General features: G+C 37.3%; 1 pseudogene; it reads right to left on the reverse strand.

Annotated features, from left to right (window-relative positions):
• Nucleotides 1-1034: 1034 nt before the first annotated feature.
• Nucleotides 1035-1650, reverse strand: LOC103301711 (protein lin-28 homolog A-like; annotated as a pseudogene).
• Nucleotides 1651-23278: the final 21628 nt, after the last annotated feature.

Here is a 23278-nt window from a genome sequence, read left to right on the forward strand (position 1 = left end):
TATAGCTGCCCCCATGTGGACACAAGATGGCCACCACAAGATGGCCAGCAGGAGAGGGCAGTTGGGAGGCACCCAGCTTGCAAGGGAGGGCAGTTGAGAAGGATCAGGCCTGCAAGGGAGGGCAGTTGGAGGTGATCAACCCTGAAGGAGAGGGCAGTTAGGAGTGACCAGGCTGGCAGAGGAGGGAAGTTGGGGGCAAACAGGCTGGCAGCGGAGTGGTTAGGGGGTGATCAGGCTGGCAGGCAGAAGCGGTTAGGGGCAATCAGGAAGGCAGGCAGGCAAGCAGTTGGGAGCCAGCAGTCCTGGATTGTGAGAGGGATCAGGCCTAAACGGGCAGTCAGACATCCCTCAAGGGGTCCCAGATTGGAGACTGTACAGGCTGGGCTGAGGGACAACCCCCCTCCGTGCACGAATTTCGTGTACCGGGCCTCTAGTAAAATTATATTGGCCCAGAAATGGGGTGGGAGTGATCTTAGGAGCAGCAGGTATGCAGCTATTCCCCAACCAACCTTTTGCCTATTGTCACAACCCATTGCTTGGGACAATTCTCAGCACCCTATCCCAAGAGTGGGTTATGAGGAGACAAGATGGGAAAAAAACCCTGCCGTACCCCTGAGAGATTCCCTCCCACAGAATGTAGTTCTTTTTGGTCTGATTTCTGTCCTAATGTTAATTTTTTTCTCTCTGGCAGGGGAAATATTATGACATATCCTTATTTAAAAGGAAAACAGCTTCCTTATTCAGGCCACTTTCAAAGCTAGAAATCCTGGGGATGGAGACTCAAAGCATGTAGGGAGGGGTCTCCCCCAAAGCCCTCACATACATTTGGATAGAGTATGGTTGGAGTTCCTTTGCCTCATCCCTTACTCCCTTGCCAAGAAGGAAGAGGGGTGATGCTGTGGAACCGGCCTGAGATACATGGCAGTGCCAGCTGCCTCCTACCCACCCTGTCCTCACTTTCTCCATTGTGCCAATTGATGCCTGTTCCTCGAAACTTCCTGATCACAAAAGGACAACCTCAAACTCACTGTGGCTCAATTCTGGGCATCTGGGAACAGGGCAGGGTTATGGATCTCTTCTTCTTCATCCTGAAAATAGGCTGGCTTTCCCTGTGAGCTGGGGGCCTGCTGGGCCTTCAGTGGACATGAGGCCACCAAATGACTGATGCTCTGGCAGAAGTGGCATATCTTGGACTGGGGTGTCAACTTTCAATTCGTGGCATGATGGTCTATACCTCCACAGTTGTAGCACCTGTCTCCCTGATTTGCACTTCTGCATATCCTTCCCTTTTGGCCTCCTCTCACTCCCAATACAGAACACCCAACCAGGGCCAGTGTCTCAGATAGATTCACGGCCCTTGGAAGACTTCTTTAAAATGAACTCCACTGCCTCACCCTCCTTCAGGCTCCAGAAGCCCTCCAGGTACAGCTTACTCTGTTGCACAAAGATATCCACTGGTGGGTCCAGCACAACCCCAGTTTGGGAAGTCATGGACAGGAAGCCAAACCCCATGTGCACCTTGAACACTTAGAGATGCAGGGAACAGTGCAGCAGCTGCGGCTCCACTACTGCCCTGGCCCAGTCATCCAGCGCCTCCTCCAGTACCTGGTCACAGCCACCTGCAAACTGCTGGGTTGACAAAGAACCCATGGTAGTCGGCTAAGCCCACAGGCCCGGGCCCCAGGTCAGTCAGCTGCCGACCCAAGAGAAGTCCAAAGGCCCCTCCTTTCATTTTTATTTCTGGAATATTTTATGACTAGATCCTCAATGGTCAAGGTTTTCACAATGACCTAATAGAATATGTATTTTATGAAGAATTTGACCTTGTCCCTTACAAATATAAATGGATTTTTCTCAACATAGAATTGTGTTAAAGAATAAAAATATTTTTTTCTGAAATTGATCTATATATGTACAAAAAGAAGAGAAAATAGATAACACTATTTCTTAGCCTTACTGAAAATTAGTTTCTATTGCCTGTTTTCAGCAGGTCTGATATTTGAATATAGTTGCAACTCTGAATTAATGGAGTAGATTGGCCTTTTTTACAAAAGACAGACATGTAGTTAGACAGCTGGCTTGACATTTCTTCCCACCTCCAATCAAGGAGATTTTAAAAGATAAATGGTGAACTCTTGGGATCATTATTATCCAAACTAAAATATATATAACTCTGAAGAGGCTAGTTTCTTGAAAATTATCTCTAGGTGTTAACATAATTCATATAGATGCATTTATTATGCTTCATATTCAAATGTGAACCCTTTAAGAGTGTTAGTGCAAGCATCCAGTTTGGCATGATGTTGTACAAGACACAACTTTAAGAAAAGTATGGGCCTCATTTTTCCTTTGGGCCCTCTAGAACAACATTATCCAATAAAAATAAAATGGCAGCCACATCTGTAATTTTACATTTTCTAGTAGTGTTATGCCCAGAGTTCGGGGTCCCCAATAATCAACCACCAGGGAGCCTTTTCTCCGATGCAAAAGCAAAGAGTCTTTATTCAAAACGGGGTTTGGCTCCCAGCCTCTTTCTGACGCAGCAGCAGGGCAAGAGAGCGAGCCCCGGGAGAACGATAGGTTATAAAGGGTTGGTCATTTGGGTGGGCTTAGGGAAGTGACGTGGGTTACAGAGATTGCCTAATTTGGACTGAGTCTACTTCTCTACATTCCTATTGGCAGGTTTATGCAACTGTTACATTCTCGCGGTTTTCTAAGAAAAGGGAGTCATATACATAGTTACACAGGATGGAGGGTACAGTACATTTTGTGTTGTCCTGCTCTGCCCTTTCAGTAGCTGCATTTAAAAGTAAAAATTTAATTTCAAGAACATATTTTATTTAACCCAAGATAAGTAAAACATTATAATTTCAATATTTAATCAATTTAAAAAATTATTCGTGAAATGTTTTACATTCCTACTTCAGATTCAGTCTTTGAAATTCAGTGTGTACTTGGATGTAGTACAGCACATCTCAATTTAGACTGGTCATATTTCAAGTGCTGAGAACTGTTACAAGATAAACTGCGGCATATTAAAAATTTTAAGAGTTTATTTAAGCAAAAAAAAAATTTGAATTAGGCAACATCCAATCTAGCCCACAGGAGCTCTGAGGAGCTGTATAAAGTGAAAGACTTTTATAGGCAGAAGGGAGCGGAATAAAAAAAGTTATACTAGGCAAAAAATTGGCTTGGTTATTGTAAGGTTACTTTCTTTAGGGGTAGCAGGTGTCTATCAGGCAGATTACTTAACCGGTGCTGATCAGTTGATTCCTGATTGACTGGTATAAGATTCCATTTCTGGAAGGACAGAAACTGTAATTCTCAGTCTGGTAATGTGGGACTTAGTATAAGTGACTCCATTTGGGGTATGTTGTCTGTTTTAACAAAGCACACAACTACAATATTAGACAGCATATCCTTAATAGTATGATCTTTATCAGTAATTAAACAATTCTGGAATGTGTGTTTTTGTGTGTTTATTTTAAGGAATAACAGCTTATTGGCTCTACATTCTCTACCAATGCCCACATGAAAAAAAACAAAAGTAATTTGCCTCCTATTGCCCCAGCTTTAACCTGCCACTACTTTTCTTGAGAGCTACAAAAGTTGCTGGATAATAACTTAGAGTGAGAATAATGGTTCTTTGAGAGTTTAGTTCTAATGCCAGTAAAAGTGTGTACAATTCATATCCATCATCTGGAGGGAGAATAATAAAATTTAATATTTTATAAATATCTATACAGTGTAATATCCCTGAAAGATAGGTATTATGTTCAAATCAGGAAACTGTGGTTTACTCAGACTGTACAACTACTGTTATTCAGGCTTTCTGAGTATGAATTCGGTGGTGGGGGGAGCGGTGTTTATTTGTTTTATTAGAAGGAAAAATAGTATAAAACCACATTTGATTTCTTCATTTATCAAATATTTATAAGCTACTTGAGGAATAACATAAATTTATCTGAATATACAGTACACGAGAATTTTTAAGGAAAATAAATCTTTAAAAAGGGAAAGAAAAAATCTTCATGGAACTATAAATGATATAATATTGGGACATTCATTTTTTTTTCAATCAAAGCATTTCAAAAAGTTACTTTAAATTTTCATTGGGTCCTATGCTATATTTTTTAGAACTTGTAATTTTTTTATTAGAGATTACTTTTCCAGTGACCTCTAAAGACATTGTTAAATTATTCATGGTTAGTAGGGTTTTATTATAGCTTTGTTTAATTTAATAACAATAATAAACATAATATTTTAGTGCAAAAATGATTAGGATCCATTTAAGGGGGAAAATCCCTTCTCTGAATTTAATTAGTTGAAGTGAATATTAAGCAAGCACTAATTTTTAAAAGAAGATTCTCCTTTTTAAAATAAGACTATTATGGAATATAGTTTATTCAGTCTTACAATATGCTTCTTGATTGGAATTTTCAAAGCAGAATGAATAAAGGGAAATCCGTTATATCTTTAATTTGTTCCTTTTAATTTGTCTCTTCACTTGGGGTCTTATATCTTTAGGTCTTTAATCCATTTTTAGTTAATTTTTGTAATATGGTGTAAAATTGGGGTCTGTCTTCACTCTTTTTCATGTGGATATCTAGTTTTCCCAACACCATTAGCCCTTCCCCATTGTGTAGTCTTGACACCCTTGTTGAAGATAATTTGATCATATGCACAAGGGTTTATTTCTGATTTTTCTATTCTGTTCCATTGATCTATATGTCTGTCTTTATGACACCAGCACACCAACTTGATTACTGTCATTTTATACTATGTTTTGAAAATAGGAAGTGTGAAGCCTCCAACTATTTTCTATTTTTTCAAGATTATTTTGGCTAGTGCATGTCTGTGGTACTGCAGTCTCTCTGAGTCTAGTCTAAGCTATGGTATTCTCCTTTTTCAGAGGCCCCCAACCTGTTTCATGTTCCTATCAGCATTTAGATTCAAACAAGACTTAATGTAGTCTCTTAGCCCCCTGAAAAGTCAGAACGTTGGATGTATGTTCCACTCTTTCTTTCCCTCCCCAGTGAGAAGGTAGGCATTGGGATTTCCCCCCTAATCATTCAGTACTGTCCTGTGGAGAGTGACTATGGAGAGTAAATGCCACACATTTTTCTACTGGGCTCAATGTAGTTCTTCTTGTCTGCTTCTCACCTGAGGTGCAGGATCCTCTTGACTGGTTTCTGGGTTGCTCAAAAAGGCAATTAGTGTTTTTAAGTTGTTGTTTCTGTGAGTAAAGTTTGGGGCTTCCTATTTCACCATCTTGCTGACATCACTCTGATGGGAAGTTTAACATTTTAACTATAATGAAAAATTCCTTTCTAGTGAGTCTCTTACTTATTTAGAGACTCTAGAGAATTATATTTCAGGGTTTTTCAAGAGACTGCATTGCTGGCAGCTCTTATTAATTAACATTGACTGTGCAAAGAGCTGCTCTGTAAAGGACTTTGAAGAGGTGTCCAGGCCTACTGATAAGAGTGAAGTGATCAGTTAGTGATATTTGCCGTGAATGTGGCAAGAATCTAAGAAGGAGCTGTGCCATAATGAAAGGAGTTAAAGCAGAATTAGGTAGGCAGGAAAAGGGGTGGAAGAAGGAGGAATCATGGAGCTAGCTGAAGCCACAAAATGATCTGCAGAAAAACAGGATGGATAACAGAAAAACAGGGTGTTTTGAAACAAGGATGTTTTTCTTGCAAGTGCAAAATAAAAAGTTGCAAAAAGGCCAAGAACCAATCAGAGAGCAGCACAGACAGACAAAGAGTGTGCCTTTAGCAGATGTAAGGAGAAGGGCAGAATGCTTCTGGGCAGCCCATTTGAATCCCCTCCCTGAGCTGGGAGCCTGTGTTTGTTTGCAATGAACTCCTACCTTGTTTGAACTCCTCTGGTCCCTGGCTTCAACCTTTGATTCCTGAGACATGAGGGCGGGAAGGAGTCCTGCTTACCGGTTCTGGTATCAATAAATACCCATAGCTACTATTCCCATTTCCTACTCTTATGATAAGATTCAGCCAACCATGGAATGTTATAATACCTTTATAATATGAGAGCATGCTTCTGTTAGATAGGTTGTAGTTCACAGAGAAAACAGTAAGTTTAAAATGGTTTTGTTTTACTTTGTGTTCAAGGCTTATAAATGATGATAAGACCTAGATAAATTCTATATTCCAGTATTTTGTTTCTCTTTAGACCAAGATTTTAAAATATGCAGGTGTCAGCCCATGAAGGGATTAAAACTAGCAATACTTTTTAAAAATAAACAGAAGTAAAAGAGAAAAAAAATACTAGAGAACCTCATGTGGGGTAGGAAGAAACTTTCTTCTAGCCTCAAGGTTCTTTGGCTGGTTTGGTAATGTTACTACAGGCAAGGCCCCTAGTTTAAATTCTTTAAGAGAGAGGTAAAAGTTTCTCATAAACCTGCAGGGTCTCAGTAGCTTCCAGCTCAAAATAATTCACGAGCCAAAATACAGTACATCTTGGGGAAGCCTGATTTGAACCTCTTGTACCTGTGGTCAGGGTAGGGATTGTTTTGTGATACCATTTTCAATGCTGTGTGTGTATGAACTGGATCATGATATACAATAAACTACTCTGGTTTGTGATGACAACATTGTGAAAATCATTGGCATCTTTACTTCTGTGATAAAGCTGTAGCATTTGCTTGAACCAACATTGATCGCCGCTAATAAATATCTGAGTACTAAACCAGAACAAATGTCTAGGCCCAAATATATCATGATAATTTTCTGTCTTAAACCCTAGACCAACTTTATAGGGCAATATATGGTTGATGATGTTTCTTATCCTGGCATATTCCTTTGCTTTAGTTGTTGATTTCTTTGACCATTGGAAACTTCCTTGGAGGCCAAGTCCTATTCCAGTTTTATAATGTATGCTAGGTTGACTAGGAAATTGATCATTGTCCAGTGTTTTACATTTTTATGTTTCCTTCTTTATAATTATAAGCATTGAATATTTTACTGTAGATTTTTAGATTTCCATTTATTATATGAATCCATGGTTGTTGTATCTTCTGTAACTATTGTAGATTGCCATTGCCCATTGTTTTTACAATTTAAATTTATTTGTAATAAATCTTGTCTGCTGAAGTTGAATTGTAAACTTGTGTATATCCTTGATTTCTACTTTACTCATCAGATGTCATTTATTGCCCTAAGTGTTGTCTCTATTTTCCTAAGATATACAATTTTCCCACTTACTTCTATGCAAGGGTATTTTCTGGGGTCTGGGCCCAATGAACCTGCCATGGACCAAGCTGCTGTGGCAATTTTGAAGATATGTTTTATGAATACGTCTCATTTCACCACCTAATTATCAAAGTTGTTTTGTAGCATTCGTGATTGGATAAATGTTAAAATATATTCTAAATTATATTCTCTTACCACTTCTGATTTATACCCAAAATGGCCACACTTCTTCACTTCTTAAGTTAAGATGTTATGCACAACTGTTCCTTACTAAAATTAAAATGATTCCCACCTAAAAGCAGCCTTATTAAATATTGAATTAAATCATTCCTGAATTACTTTTGACCCCCCCTCCCTTTTATCCATTTTACTTGCTGAGAGCAAAAATTAGAAGCAAATGAGCCCTGGCTCGGTGGTTAGAGTGTCAGCCCAAGTAGGTTCGATTTTTGGTCAAGAGCCATGTACCTGGGTTGCAGTTTTGATCCCAGGCCCCAGTCAGGCGTGTGTAGGAGGCAACCAATAGCTCTCCCTCTCCTTCCCTTCCTCCCTCCCTTTCTCCTTCCCACTCTCTCTAAAAATCAATGGAAAAAATATTCTCAAGTGAGGATTAACAACAAAAATTAGAAGCAAAAGAAAATGATTATATCAAGAGAATTAAACTTTACAATGCCTTTAATTAAAATTAATGTCTACTTAAATTATTCAGTAATCACATAGCACTCATTTGGAGAACAAGAAATAATTTAAATTTAAAATACTGACAGGTGCTCTTTTAGCATTTAATTTATTGCTGAAAATTTATATTTGAAAAGACACATACACATATGTATATGGGTATATGCACATGGACAATATAATTACTTTAGTAAAATAATCAACTTTATTGTTTAAAATTTACTTCCAAATTATTTATTGCTATTTCAAAGTCCACAAGTGGCTTAGGTATGATTTGTACATTGCATTTAAATTTACTCTGTGAAAATGCTTTTTCTAAATATAAAAGCCAAAATTATAAAAGTTTTAAATGGGAAGGTGGTGGAAAAGTAGCACCAGAAATCTGAAAAAAAAAAAAAATTTTTTTGCTACTCTATGAACTCTTTCAAGGTAATAATAATTCATACCTGTTTCCCTACCATTTATCTGTCATATAATTAGAACCAGGTAATTACCATCTAAATGCAAGAATATATAACTTAATTTTTGAAATTTTAAAGGGTAAAACTATTTTGCAATTTGAAGCAAGAAAATAAGGATATAACTTATTATAATAGGCACTGTTTGATAAATTGCTTCTAGAAATGTAGCCTTGTTTCATCTCCTATATTAGTTTCATAGAGCGGCCATAATAAATTACCACAAAGTGGGTGGCTCAAAACAACTGAAACTTATTGTCTCAAAGTTCTGGAGGTCAGCCTTCTGAAATTAAGGCCTCAGCAGGGTCACACTCCCTCCAAAGGCCCTGAGGGAGAATTTGTCCCTTCCCATTTTCAGCTTCTGTTGGCTACAAGCACTTCTTGTCTATCACTCCAGTCTCTGTCTCATGGTCACATTGCCTGTACCTCATCTGTTTGTGTTTTCTTTTCTATCTCATATATCCCTCTCCCTTGGTCTTATAAGGAGTCTTATTGCAGTATTAAAGGCTGCTGACCAAGTGCAAATGAATCAGAAGGCTTTGGTTAGCTTTTGAGACAGTGTAGAGGGACCTGGAGAATATTATTCTAAGTGAAGTAAGTCAGTCAGAGAGATACAAATATCACATGATCTCACTCATATGTGGAATCTAAAGAACAAAATAAACAGATGAACAAAATAGATCCAGAGACATGGAAGCATGGAACACACTGTTGAATCTCAGAGAGAAGGTGGGTGGGAGTGGGTGGGAAGTGATTAACCAAAGAACTTATCTGCATATAAGCATAACCCATGGACACAGACAATAGGGTGGTGAAGGCCTGAGTGGGAGGTAGGTGCGGGGTGGAGGGGGTAAATGGGGAGGAAAAGGGAACACCTGTAATACTTTCAACAATAAAGATAAGTTTTAAATAAATAAAATAGAATAAATAGATAAAATGATGCAACAGTGCCAAAAAATAAATAAATAAATTATAAAAATTGATTCCAGGGTCTTTGCAAACTGGAACCACAACTAGGCAATACCGAGAGTATTCCAAAGAAGAAAGAAAAGCTAAGTGTTCTCTTTGTTATTAGTTCTAGACTATATTAGCTTCTTTGGCTGCATTTAAAAGTTATAAAACCTATGGGTAAATACTGTTCTTATAAATGACATATTTTCCAATATCTAATATGGAGTAACATTTGGTCTCAAAAATAGAGAATCAGGAATTACTGAATTGAGCAACATGTTTTAGTTCATACATGATTATTTTATTGTAAAACTCACAAAAGTCATCGAGCTTGAAGAATGATCCTTGAGCAAGCAAGTTGCCTAAACTTTTTTTTTCTCTTAGATATGCCATTTAGATCATTCTCTTGGTTAATTTTACATGTGGAATCTTAGAATTATGAGAAATCAACAGTAATCCTGGAAATTTTGTCCTGGATGTTAACAGGGGATTACCACTAAGTACATTGAAAATGCCAAGTAACTTGCTGCTACTAGAATATTTATCACTTAAGAATTTGGAAAAAAGAAAAGAAAAGAATTTTGGTCACCACAGAGTATTATCATTTGAATTATTGACAAGTTTGTAAGTTTCTAAAATTTAAAAATAAATTGAAGTATCTCTTATGTAGTTTTCTTTCCAAATATAAAATATGAAATATAAACTTATGAAAATATATATGCTAGTCATGATCATAGCTGAGTTCCAAATAAACTGGATATATTTTATTTCTGGCCATATTAGTAATTAATTATTGCAATACTCTCCAAGTTATTTGACTTTCTTTTTTTTTGTTGTTGTTTTTAATCTTCACCCAAGAATATTTTTCCATTGATTTTTAGAGAGTCGAAGAGAGAGGGAAAGACAGAGAGAAACATCCATGTAAGAGAAACACATGGATGGATTGCCTCCTGCATGAGCCCCAATCAGGGAGGAGCCTGCAACTGAGGTAGGTGCCCTTGACCAGATTCGAACCCTGGACCCACAGGCCCACACTCTACCACTGAGCCAAACCAGCTAGGGCTCCAAGTAATTTGATTTTGACATACGAGCCAGTATCTTGAGGCCAGGGTCCAAGGAAACTGGTCTTTTCTTGCCTTTCCTGATTTCCTGCCCATATTCCACCCTACTAGATAGTGCTGACAACTTCGCTCCTCTCTCCTTGCTCTACCCTGTTTTCTCATTCCTTGGTCCCTGGCAGACGCTAGAGTCAATCTACCTCAGTCACTTTTCTCCTCCCCCATGTAAGGGAACAAGCTCTGAAGATTTAGCATGACTACCTCTGCTTCCAAAGCATATATCAAATATTTGCAGTGAATATTCAAAACCACATACTTTGGGATAAACAGCAAAATGATAATTGCAATAGATTATTTTCATGGGAGGTCCTTGCAGTAAATTTTGAAGTCCTGCTAAATAGGTGTGGTCCCCACATCTATTAAAGATTTTTATCATTTTCCATGTAATTATTTTAACAAATCTCCAATCTAATTTATTTATATCTTCTCAATACCTGACTCTTGTCAATGACTGGTTGCCAACAAATAATATCATGATATGATATTAGCTCCCAACTACCCTAATATATGAAATTAGAAATCACTAAATATTATATTGCTAAAACTGGTATATATATTTCTATAATATAAAAAATTATATTAAAACATATACTGTATATAGCAGTTCCTCAAATAACGTTGTTTGGTTCAACATCCTTTTGTTATAATGTTGATGGGATGTCATAGGAAATTAATTGCTGCTTATATTAAATAGCCTACAGTAAAATTCATTTCATTACACATAATTTTGCCATAGTTCCAAGAACCTATAACAAAGTTAAGTGAGGACTTACTGTACATGCAAGTATCTAAACACTATATTTTCCTGAAGCATATATTTTCCTGAATCATGATATTTTAGGACATACTTTACTTGTAACTGAAATTCATCATTAGAGGGAAATATTGTCATACCTTTTATATTATTACTTTTAGAGAAGAGTCAAATGTGGGTTCCAACGGAAAACAAATGCAATATATAGCAGATGACAACTTACACTGTGTTTTAGCATTTCTAACCGTGGCTTTCTAGTCCATTCATTATCATTATTTTATGAATTAATCAAACATTATTGAACACTGCAGTATACTCCAGTATTAGGAAACAACTAAAAAATAAAGTTATATGTGAGAAAAAAAAGCTATTCTAGTCCATAGAACAAATGTGGGGGATATTGATATTAATGGTAATGATAATAAAAAGAAAAATATATAGTTATGGTTATATTTAGCTCTAGTTTTGCTTGCATTGCTTAGTATTCATGTTTACATAAGAAAGCATTTAAAAATACTGATGATTACCCAAAAATATTTCAATATAAGTAAGCATGGACTACTTATTAAGGCAAATCTGATAGAAAAATACTTGTTTCCCTTCAACTTTCTATTATGAAAAAATATATAATCTGGTTATTAGTTTTTTAATTGTTGAGATATGAGTTCCATATATATTCTGGAGATTAACTCTTTATCAGATAGATGGTTTGCAGATACTTTCTCCCATTCTGTTGGTTGTATTTTCAATTGTTTTTTTTTTTTCTTTGCTGTAAAAAGCGTTTTAGTTTGATACACTCCCACTTGTTTATTTTTGGTTTTGTTGGTGCTTTTTTTAAAAAAATGTCATATCCACAAAATCATTGCCAAGACCAGTGCCATGAAGTTTTTCTCCTATGTTTTCTTCTAAGAGTTTTATGATTTCAGGTCTTAGTCTAAGTCTGCAATCCATTTTGAGTTGATATTTGTGTATGATGTAAGATAAGGGTCCAATTTCATTTTTTGTAGGAATATTCTATTTTCTCAAAACCATTCATTCAAGATACTATCCTTTCCTTATTGTGAATTCTTATCACCTTTGTCCAAAATGTGTTGACTGTATATGTGAATATTTTTCTGAGCTCTGTATTCTATTCTAGCTGGTCTATATGACTGTCTTTATGCCAGTACCATGTTTTGATTACTGTAGCTCTATAATATATTTTAAAATAAGGAAGTGTAATGCCTCCAGCTTTGTTGTTCATTCTCACGATTGATTTGGCCACCCCTAGTGTTTTGTGGTCCCATATGAATTTTAGAATTGTTTTTTCTGTTTCTGTAAAAACTGCCATTGGGACTCTGATAGTGATTGCATTGAATCTGTAGATCACCTTATACTTAAATAACATTATAGATAAAATGAGTTTCCTTGTTTTTAAAAAAATCTTCATTGTTGAAAGTATTAAATATGTCCCCTTATTCCCCCATTGACCCTTCTAAGCTGCCCTCAACCCCCTGCCTCCCCTTCACCCCAACCTTTACCACCCTATTGTCTGTGTCCATGGGTTATGCATACATGCATACAAGTTCTTTGGTTGATCTCTTCCCACCCACCCACTCTCCCCAGCCTTCTCTCTAAGGTTCAGCATGCTTCTATGTCTCTGCATCTATTTTGTTCATCAGTTTATTTTGTTCATTAGATTCCACATATGAGTGACATCATGTGATACTTGTATCTTTCTGATTGGCTTATGTGTTTCCTTACCAATCTTATTTCTGCATGTTCTATCCACTATTGAAAGTGAGATACTGAAATAGCCTACTACTATTGGGCTGCTATCTATTTCTTTCTTCAGTTCTGTCAATATTTGCTTTATATATTTTGACTAGAGGTCTGGTGCACAAAATCTGTGCACTCAGGGGGGGTCCCTCAGCCTGGCCTGCACCCTCTCACAGTCCGGGAGCCCTCAGGGGATGTCTGACTGCCGGCTTAGACCCGCTCCTCACTGACATCCTTAGCTGACAGTCGGACATCCTTAGCACTGACACGGAGGTGCCAGCCGTGAGCCCAGCTTCTGGCTGGCTGAGCCGGTGCTCCCCCTGTGGGAACACACTGACCACCAGGGAGCAGGTCCTGCATTGAGCACCTGCCCTCTGGTGGTCAGTGTGAATCATGCAACTGGTAGTTCCATCATTTGTTCGATTTGCATATTAGCCTTTTATTATATAAGATGCTCTGAGGTTATGAGAATAAATATTTGTAAATGTTATGTCTTTCTGGTGTATTGAACCTTTTATCATTATATATTGTCCACTTTTGTCTCATAACTATTTTATATTTAAAGTCTATATTGTCTGATATAACTATAACCACCCTTACTATCATTTGTTACTATCTGCATGGCATATCTTTTTCCATTCCTACACTTTCAGCTATGTGTGTCCTTAAATCTAAAGTGTGTTTCTTGTAGATAGTATATAATTGAGTCTTATATTTTTATCCATTCAGCCTCTCTATGTCTTTTGACTTGTGAGCTTAATTCATTTACATTTAAAGTAATTATTCATAGGAAAATATTTACTATTGCCACCTTGTTGACTGTTTTCCGTTAATGTTCTAGTTCTTTGGTCTGTCTTTTCCTATCTTTCTGACTTTCCTTGCATTTTGTTCAGTTTTATATTGGTATGTTTTTATACCATTCTGGATTTATTTTTTGTAACTTCTATTGGTATTTTTGTGTGTATAATTACATTGGGGCTTACATAAAATATCTTACAGTTATAATAGTGTATTTTAAGCTGAACAAAATTTAAGTTCAAGTTCAATCATGTAGAAAATTCTACATTTAACTTCTCCTCCATTAACACTTTATGTCATCATCACAATATACAACTATTTATGTTTATCTTTTAACATATTTAGTGATACTAATATTTAATACTTTTGTGTTTGAACTTTTATACCAGAATTAAAAGTGATTTACACATTAAAATTACAGTAATATAGTATTCTGTGTTTGTCTATATATTTACTTGTACTAGTTAATTTTATACTCTTTTATACTATCTTGCTGCTGTTTAGTATCCTCTCACTTCACCTTGAAAAACTCCCTTTAGCAGTTTTTGAAGACAGGTCTAGTGGTATTGAACTCCCATAGCTTTTGTTTGTATGGGAAAGTCCTTATCTCACCTTCATTTTTGAAGTAAACTTTTGCCAAGTATGGTATTCTTGCATGGTAGTGTTTTTTCCACTGAATATATGATCCCACTTCCTGGTGGCCTACAAGGTTTCTATTAAAAATTCAGCCCATATGCCCTAACCAGTTTGGCTCAGTGGATAGAACATTGGCCTGCGGACTGAAGGGCCCCAGGTTCGATTTCGGTCAAGGGCATGTACTTTGGTTGTGGGCACATCCCCAATAGGGGGTGTGCAGGAGGCAGCTGATCGATGTTTCTCTTTCATCGATGTTTCTGGCTCTCTATCCATCTCCCTTCCTCTCTGTAAAAAAATCAATAAAATATATTTTTAAAAAATTCAGCCCATAGTTTTGTGGGTGGTTCCTATACATGTTATAAGTTACTTTTTCCTTTCTGCTTTCACAATTCTCATTTTGTCTTTGACTTTTGAAAATTTTATTATAATGTGTTATGATGTTGATTTCTTTAGATTCATATTATTTGGTATGTTTTTGAGACTCTAGGATCTGGATGTCCATTTCCTTACCCAAATTTGAGAACTTTACAGCCATTATATTTTGGAGTAAGTTTTCTGGCTCTTTCTCTCTTCTCCTTCTGAAATATATATGCTTGATTAGGTCTCATAAGTCCCTTAAGCTTTCTTTACTCTTTTATTGATTTTAGAGAGAAAGGGAGAGGGAGAGAGAGAGAGAGACATCAATGATGAGAGAGAATCATTGATCGGCTGCCTCCTGCACGCTGCCTACTGGGGATGGAGCCCACAACCTGGGCATGTGCCCTTGACTGGAATGAAACCTGAAACCCCTCAATCCACAAGCCGATGCTCTATCCACTGAGCTAAACCAGCTAGGGCTCTTTACTCTTTTTTATTCCATTTTGGTTTTATTCCTATGAATGACAAAATTATTTGCAATGATCTGTCCTTGATGTCCTTGATCTTTTCTTCTGCTTGTTATAGTCTGCTACTGAATCACTCTAGTGAGTCTTCCAATACAGTTATTGTGTTCTTCAGCTCCATCACTTCTGTTTGGTACATTTTTGTATTTTCTATATCTTTGGGGAAATTTTTATAATGTTCTTACATTGTTCTTCACCTCAATAAGTATCTTATGACAGTTATTTTGAATTCTATGTCAGATAAATAATATAACTGTTTATTTAAGGTTGGTTTCTAGACAGTTAACTTATTTCTTTGTTTGGAACATCTTTACCTGATTCTTCAACTTCCTTGACTTTCTGTGTTGGTGTCTACACATGAAACAAAACATGCACCTGTCTGAAAAATCATGGATTGGCCTCGTACAGAAGAAGCTATCTGCCAATCTGCCCAGAGAAGGATTCTGGGACCCTCTTCCAATGTCTTACCTCCACAGGAAGAAGCAGGTCGCTGTGGTTTTGCCTCTTCACTCTGCACTTATCCAGGTATTGAATACCTATGACATTTACCTGTCGAAACCACCACCTGTGTTCTCCCCCGGCAGCTAGACTGCACCATACCTATCAGAGAGCCTAGATTCTAGTTCAGATGCCATATCTAAGATGCAAGTCAGATGCCAGTTCTTTGGGCATCTCTGAAGAAATTGAGGCACAGGACACATGGACAAACATTTTCCCTCACCAGGGTGAAGCTGAAAGCTGGGAATACTCATCTGCTCACTCTGCTGAGCAAAGGGGATTATCTATGGCATCTGTCAGCCCCAGCTATCGCCTGTACTGGACTCATTAGAGCTCCATAGCTTCTGGAAAGACAGAAGCCAGTCTCTGGGGAGCCTGCTAAGAAAATCTGGAATTTTGTACAGGTGAACCAAGCCCTTTCCTCTCCTGGGAGCTGAGAGATAGGGAGTCTCTACCTAATTGTATAGTAATGCACCAGGGGAAGGGAATCCAGTGAGTGGGTATCCTGAATCTCCCCACTGGCTTTCGGGAGTCCCTGGGATATAGGAGCCTTTCAATTAGTTTATAGATTTCTCACAAAGATAATTTCTTTATTCCGTGTTGCTAATTTGGTGTGTTTGTGAGAGGAATGAGAGTCTAGGATTTCCTACTCTACCATCTTGTTGACATCACTTCTCGACATTTGTGGGGGTTTTTGGTTGTTGTTTTTTTTAATGAAATTTTCTTAAAGATTCAAAAATTTCCTGCATTTAACATCTTAAATATATCCCATTTCACTAATCCAGTAGTTTGCTGCAGTTAATTTCTTGCCAATGGTATTTATCTTTCTTTCCTTGAAGCCATGGAAGATATAATTCCAGTGAGTTTATATAAATTTTTGGCAAAAATAAATGATTTTTAATTGAATTACTAGTGGTACTACACTACCTCAATTATTCCTCACTAGTGTCCTCTCATATATAGTTATAGAAGAAGACCTTGAGGCCAGAGAGGCAAAATTACTTAAACCACATGGCTAGTAAGTGGTAGAACTAGAATAAAATACAAGTTTATGTAGTAATTGAGCTTTCCAATGAAATAGATGGGTCCCTATATGTAATTATAGATTGAAGAACGGAGAGATAAAGACAGAGGAAGACCCACACACAAGGAGAAAGTTTTTCATATTTGCTAAGTTGCAAGAGTATATGGAATGTAATTTTTTTCTTACTTGCTTTTCAATATTTTTATGGTAGAGCCAATAGTGAAATTAATTTACACTCCTAAAGGAGGGTATACTTAATGACATATATGCTATATTTTATATATGTATATATATACACATAATACAACATATATAATCAAGTTAATGCTGCTATAAAAATGAAGTTTAGTTTTTCTTTTTATTTCATAATAATTATCAAAGTTTATTGAGTATCAAGTGTTATATTTAACAAAGATTGCATTATACTGCTAAATTGAAATTCCATTTTTTGGAAAGTTATGTGGCAAAATGTATTAAAAATAATTAGTTTTCAAACATGTACCACTCATTTTGTAAATGTTGATATTAAATATTATATTATGCACATTGCAGCATTTTTATTACAGCAAATACTTTAGCTCTCATTATGTTCTTACTAAGTTTCTGCCTTCTTTTACAATTCCTAAAACGGCACCTACAGTCTCAAAGTATTTCAACTGATCACATTCACTCCCTGAATGTGTATGTGATAGGAGGATAAGTAAAACTTCATTGCACACAAAAAAGCATGTTTTACACCTGTGCTTAGAATCAGTTTATTTCTTCTGACTTTGTCAAGCCCAAAATTTAGTTTCACACTGCTTTAATGTGTACCATGGGATAGACAATACACTATGAGCTTCAAATAAAGGGTATATTTCTAATATTGGGGATTCTAAAACAGCTTAAAAAATAATTCTGACTTCCTTTTATACATCCAGTAATTCCATGTGGTTAATGTACTGGAGTACCACTAAACACCATTTACCAAGAGCTGCTCTAGGAATATTTATCAAGCAGGCATGCTGAAAATGAAAAATGTGTACAAGGCAAGATATTAATCACATGAATATCAGCCCTGCCTATACCCACTACACAAATATGCTGATTCAAACAAAAATATTGATTTTTCTCTTTTGTTTCTTTCCATGAATATCAGCCCTGCCTATACCCACTACACAAATATGATAATCACATGAATATCAGCCCTGCCTATACCCACTACACAAATATGCTGATTCAAACAAAAAAAATTGATTTTTCTCTTTTGCTTCTTTGCATAGCTGATCATACTTCCCCACTTCATCATAGAGGTATCTGTTCAGTTTCTTCCTTCTGTACTCAGAAAGGTTGTTCATCAAGCTTTAATCAACTTCCACTATGCTAAGATCTGAGTGTATGCTTAGACCAAGTCAAATTAATTAAATTTCAATATCAATAAGTATCTGAATCAAAAATTGCTTGAATTAAGCATAATCTATCCATATTTTTTTTGTTAATCTTCACCTGAGGATATTTTTCCATTGACTTTTAGAGAGAGTAGAAGAGAGAGGGAAAGACAGAGAGAAATATCAATATGAGAGAAACACATCAATTGGTTGCCTCCTGCATGTGCCCTGACCAGGGCCCAGGCCGGGGAAGAGTCTGCAACCGAGGTATGTGCCCTTGACTAGAATCAAAACCAGGACGCTTTGGTCCACATTTCTATCCACTGAGCCAAACTGGCTATGGCAATCTATCCAGATTTAAAAGATAGGTATAAGGTCAATACCAAATTTCAGGTATCTGGCTTGGTTTTTATTATTTTACTTTTTATTAACATAATTACAAAAATGTAGAAGGAATTATTTTGCACATGATGTAATTTTTCACTCCATTTTATCTGTACAGTATGCCTGAATAATAATTTTTAAAAACAACAATGGTTAATAATTTTTTTAGTGTGCCACACACCATATGTTCTCACCACAATACTATAGTGTACTGTTTTCAACCTCATTTATGGATCATGAAACTGAGAGAAATCAAGATCATATAGGTCAGGTCGTAAGAAGTTGAGCAGAGACCTGAACACAAGATATCTGGCTTCAGCTTGTCTTCATGACATTTCAAAGCTACCTATAGTTTGCCTAGCAATTTTAACTTTCTTACTGCCCGTGGAAATTTTAGAGAGCATTTTAATGTTATTGTTACTCATTTTTACTTTAAGTCTTAATTGGGAAGAAAGTCAATGAAGGAATGGACTTTATATCTTGAAGAATACCAACGAGCTCTGAAAACTGTCATCTGAGATGCAGTGGAATCCTATCTAATAAAAGAGTAATATGCAAATTAAATGTCACTCTACGACAAAAATGGCGGCGCCCATAGCAGCCAGGGCAGAGACTGGGGGCGACGCCCCAGCAATGTGAGCCCAGCGCCCGCTCATTGTCGCGGAGGGAGGGGAGGGGTCCAGAAAAATGGATCTTCCCAGTTCCTGACACTGATGGAGCCCTACGAGGTCCTCCGCCTGCAGCCTCCAGTCGCAGCCCGGCAGCCCCAGTCACAGACTGGAGGCCCCCTGCCTGCAGTGCAGATGTGGCCAGCATGGTGCCGCAGCAGGGAGGGGGTCCAGTGGGCGTGCTACAGACATCAAGTTGCTGCCACCATGGCCACCCCCCCCACCCCACCTCCGCGCTCACAAGTAGTAACGTCGAATGGGGTGACTCCTGAGGCACGGCTCCAACAGCAGCTGATGCACACCATGCTGGCGGGAAAGTGGGACCTGGGAGCCCAGGAAGCGGGACCTGGGAGCCCAAGTCCCTGAGTACCCGAGGAGGCCCCAGGACAAGCATCTTCCCAGAGGCTGTGTGGAGGGAGGGGAGGAGCTTCTGGCTAGAGACCGGGGTGAGGGATGCTGGCGTCATTGCAGGCCAGATTGAGGGATACCTCCCCCCCACCCTGCACGCCCTGTGCACGAATTTTGTGCATTGGGCCTCTAGTCAAATATAATACAGGAATCCTGAAACCAATGCAGTGCCTTTGGGTGACTAACATGTCTTTTCTAAAAATGTGTAACTTACTTTTAGAATAGTTATTTTGAGACTAACAGATATCTGACTAATACATGATCTGAACCAAATATTTGTGAAATATTGGTTGTCCAAAAAATAAAAAGTAAAAGAAATAAAACACTAATCCTCATATAGAAGGGGAAATATAGATGAGATCAGTTTCTTTTACACAGAAAGCTAGATTACCATGGTGATTTTTGTTATGCCCAGAGTTCGGGGTCCCCAATAATCAACCACCAGGGAGCCTTTTCTTCGATGCAAAAGCAGAGAGTCTTTATTCAAACCCAGGTTTGGCTCCCGGCCTCTTTCTGGTGCAGCAGCGAGAAGAGAGAGTGAGTCCCGGGAGAACGATAGGTTATAAAGGGTTGGTCATTTGGGTGGGCTTAAGGAAGTGACGTGGGTTACAGAGATCGCCTTATTAGGTCAGGGTTTTTCAGCAGAGTCTTACAGTGCAAAAGTCAGGAAGTGACCAGTACATTCTGAGGCTGGAGCCATCCCCCATTGTTTCCTGACTGGTCTACAGTGATGTCCTGTAGTTATGCCTTCTTAGGACCTAAGCTGTGTCTCTGGAGCTTCATTGGTCCACTCAGGCAGTGGTTGGGGAAGTTAGGACATTCCTGGCGCTCCTGTGGCCACTCCCAGCAGGGGAGGAGGGGGGATCAGACTGACTAGCTCCGCAAGATGGAGGATAGCCAGTTCTGCTTTGTCCTTTCAATTATCAGTTTTGAATCTTAGTAGCTTTAGAAAATCTTAGTCTAGAAGTTGCAAGTAAAATTCTTTACCAAAACACAAAAGAAATCAAACAAGTAAGTAATCAACTCAAATTATTTGTGGACCAGTTGAGTACTGGTGCTTGATTTCACTGTGAGCATCTTCTTCCAAGTTGTAACAAATCTCCAAGGATTTGTCTAAAGCTGGGCTTCAATCAATAACTCATCCTTTCAACTGCTGGTTCTAGCCTTCTTCAACCTTTTCAATATATTGCTCTAACCTTTGTGATTTTTTCCCTGCCCCTTTCATCCTTGAATCATTCCTGTCTTCTTCTTTTATTTGATTCATGTAGTTGGCATTCTTTAAAAAAAACAACAGTTCATTGCAGTGTTTATTGAATGAAGTTGTGAAAAGACATGATATATCATGTAAGTGCAGACAGCTAAGGGAATTTATAAAAAAAAAAAACAACACAAAAAACTTAATGGTTTGTTTTTCTAGGTCTAAGAGTTTGAAATAACTTTTAACCATTAAGAAAATTAAACTCAGTAGGTTTTATTTCTTCTCTTGATTTCACTGATTAAATGTATGTGAACTGACAAACACAACTGAGTCACTGACCTCTACAATCAACCACTGGCAGTGCTTAGAGAATGTGCTGTAACTATTGCTGACCATGTCTCTTTACTGAACTCATTTTAACTTATTTTTATTGAAATGGCTATGGATTATTATCTGCTTCATCTGTTTCTAGTTTGGATTCAGGTAAAGAGATCTGCATTTCAAAAATCTTTAGGCTAGAGTTGTTCTGTGCAGATTTTGAATCTTGACATTAATTTGGCTGAGACACCACAAGTGCACATATCATACTCATATTATGCTACCAGAATATCTAAATGAGATTGCATTACTGCATATCAGGAAAAAAAGGAATGGGTGGGAGCAGAGTGAATTGAGTACAGGGTGTCAAATATATGGTAACAGAAAGAAACTAGACTCAGGATGGTGAGCATGCAATAGAATATGCAGATAATGAATTACACTGTTGTACACCTGAAATTTATATAATGTTATTAACTAATGTTACTTCACAATTTTTTTTAAATTATGCAAACAGCAGCAAACAGAAAATGTGGAAATTGGGTGTTCTCTTTGGTCTCAGATATTATATTCCAATATTTTCTTTCTTGGTTTTCAGTTGTTCTATTTTTAATTTTCAAAGAGTGAGCATTATTTATTTGATTCTTACTTTATTAGTAGACTCCCTTGACTAAAGGTCAGAATAGAAAAAATGAAGGCAGAAGATATAAAATCAGAATGTTTTAATAATCCAACATGACTCCATCATTCCTTGCAGCCTGTGTCTATGGAAAGCTCTGTTGATTTCCAGTAAGCTTGAACATCCTGAAGCTCTGCTAAGTGTGCAAGCCAGATTTGCTCTCTCTACCTCTACTTTTTTTGTCTTTTAGAAACATTGAAATTAAAGCTTTAAAGATTTTACTGCCTGTCTTTTACAAGATTCTGCAATTAAGATGAGCTAAAAATGTTACCTGTTTTCTAAAAACACACATGTTCACTGAGTTATTCTTTTTTCTTAGTCAAACTTTCATCACTGAGTATTTTTTAATTTTCCTCTCTGCACCCAAGTGGATAATTTAAGCAATGGCTAGGGTAATCATGGATATTAATATTCTACTGCATATTGTGTTCAATAACAGCAGTATGTGTCTTAGCAGAGAAGCACAGAAAAACACCATTATTCCAGGACATTTGGGGAAACAAGAAAACCTGACTTTCTTCTTTTTGTAGCTTGTCTCATCTCAGTGGTTTCAAGTTATCTGATTTATGTCATTCACCTAAGCCTTTACATATAATTATTCAGATACTCAATGTGTTTCTAAAAATCTCTTAACATATATCTGATTTAAAGTCCCAACAAATAGAGGCTCTAGAAACAGATTGTTGGTATTGCAATAAACCAAAAAATTTGTCAAATATCTACAGTGATGGAGTCCTCCTGCCAGGGCTCAACAAAATATCTGTAATGGGATAGATAGTAAATATTTTGGGGTTTGAAGTGCATGTGGTCTGTGTAGCAACTATTCAGCTCTGTCGTTATAGTGCAAAAGCAGCCATAGACTATACTTATACAGATGATCATGGTTAACTTCCAATATGACTTTATTTATAAAAACAAGCATTGGGCACTAGTGTGCCAGCTCCTTCCTTATCCTCTTGACAGTAGATGTTTTATTTTTTAATATATTTTTATTGATTTCAGAGAGGAATAAAGAGGGAGAGAGAGAAACATCCATGATGAGAGGGAATGATTCATCGGCTGCCTCCTGCACGCCCCCTACTGGGGATCAAGCTCACAACCCGGTCACGTGCCCTTGACCAGAATTGAACCCGGGACCCTTCAGTCCACAGGTCAACACTATTCACTGAGCAAAACCAGCTAGGGCTAAACATTTTATTTATATAAGTTACAATATAATTGCATGCTTGACCATACACACACACACACACACACACACACACACACACACACACACACATCTGTATGTGTGTAATTTGAACCATCTAATAGCAAAAAAAATGATTTACTATATTATTGTCTTATATTTTCTTGGCAGAACTTTTATCAAAGAGATCAAATAATTAATAAAGCATTATATGGATATGAAAGTGTTATTAATATACAGTTGGATCTGTATTTTAACATTAAAAATGAATTGTGAGGCCCTGGACAGATAGCTCAGTTGTTTAG

Source organism: Eptesicus fuscus, chromosome 1 (assembly GCF_027574615.1).
Source record: "Eptesicus fuscus isolate TK198812 chromosome 1, DD_ASM_mEF_20220401, whole genome shotgun sequence".
Taxonomy (NCBI): Eukaryota; Metazoa; Chordata; class Mammalia; order Chiroptera; family Vespertilionidae; genus Eptesicus; species Eptesicus fuscus.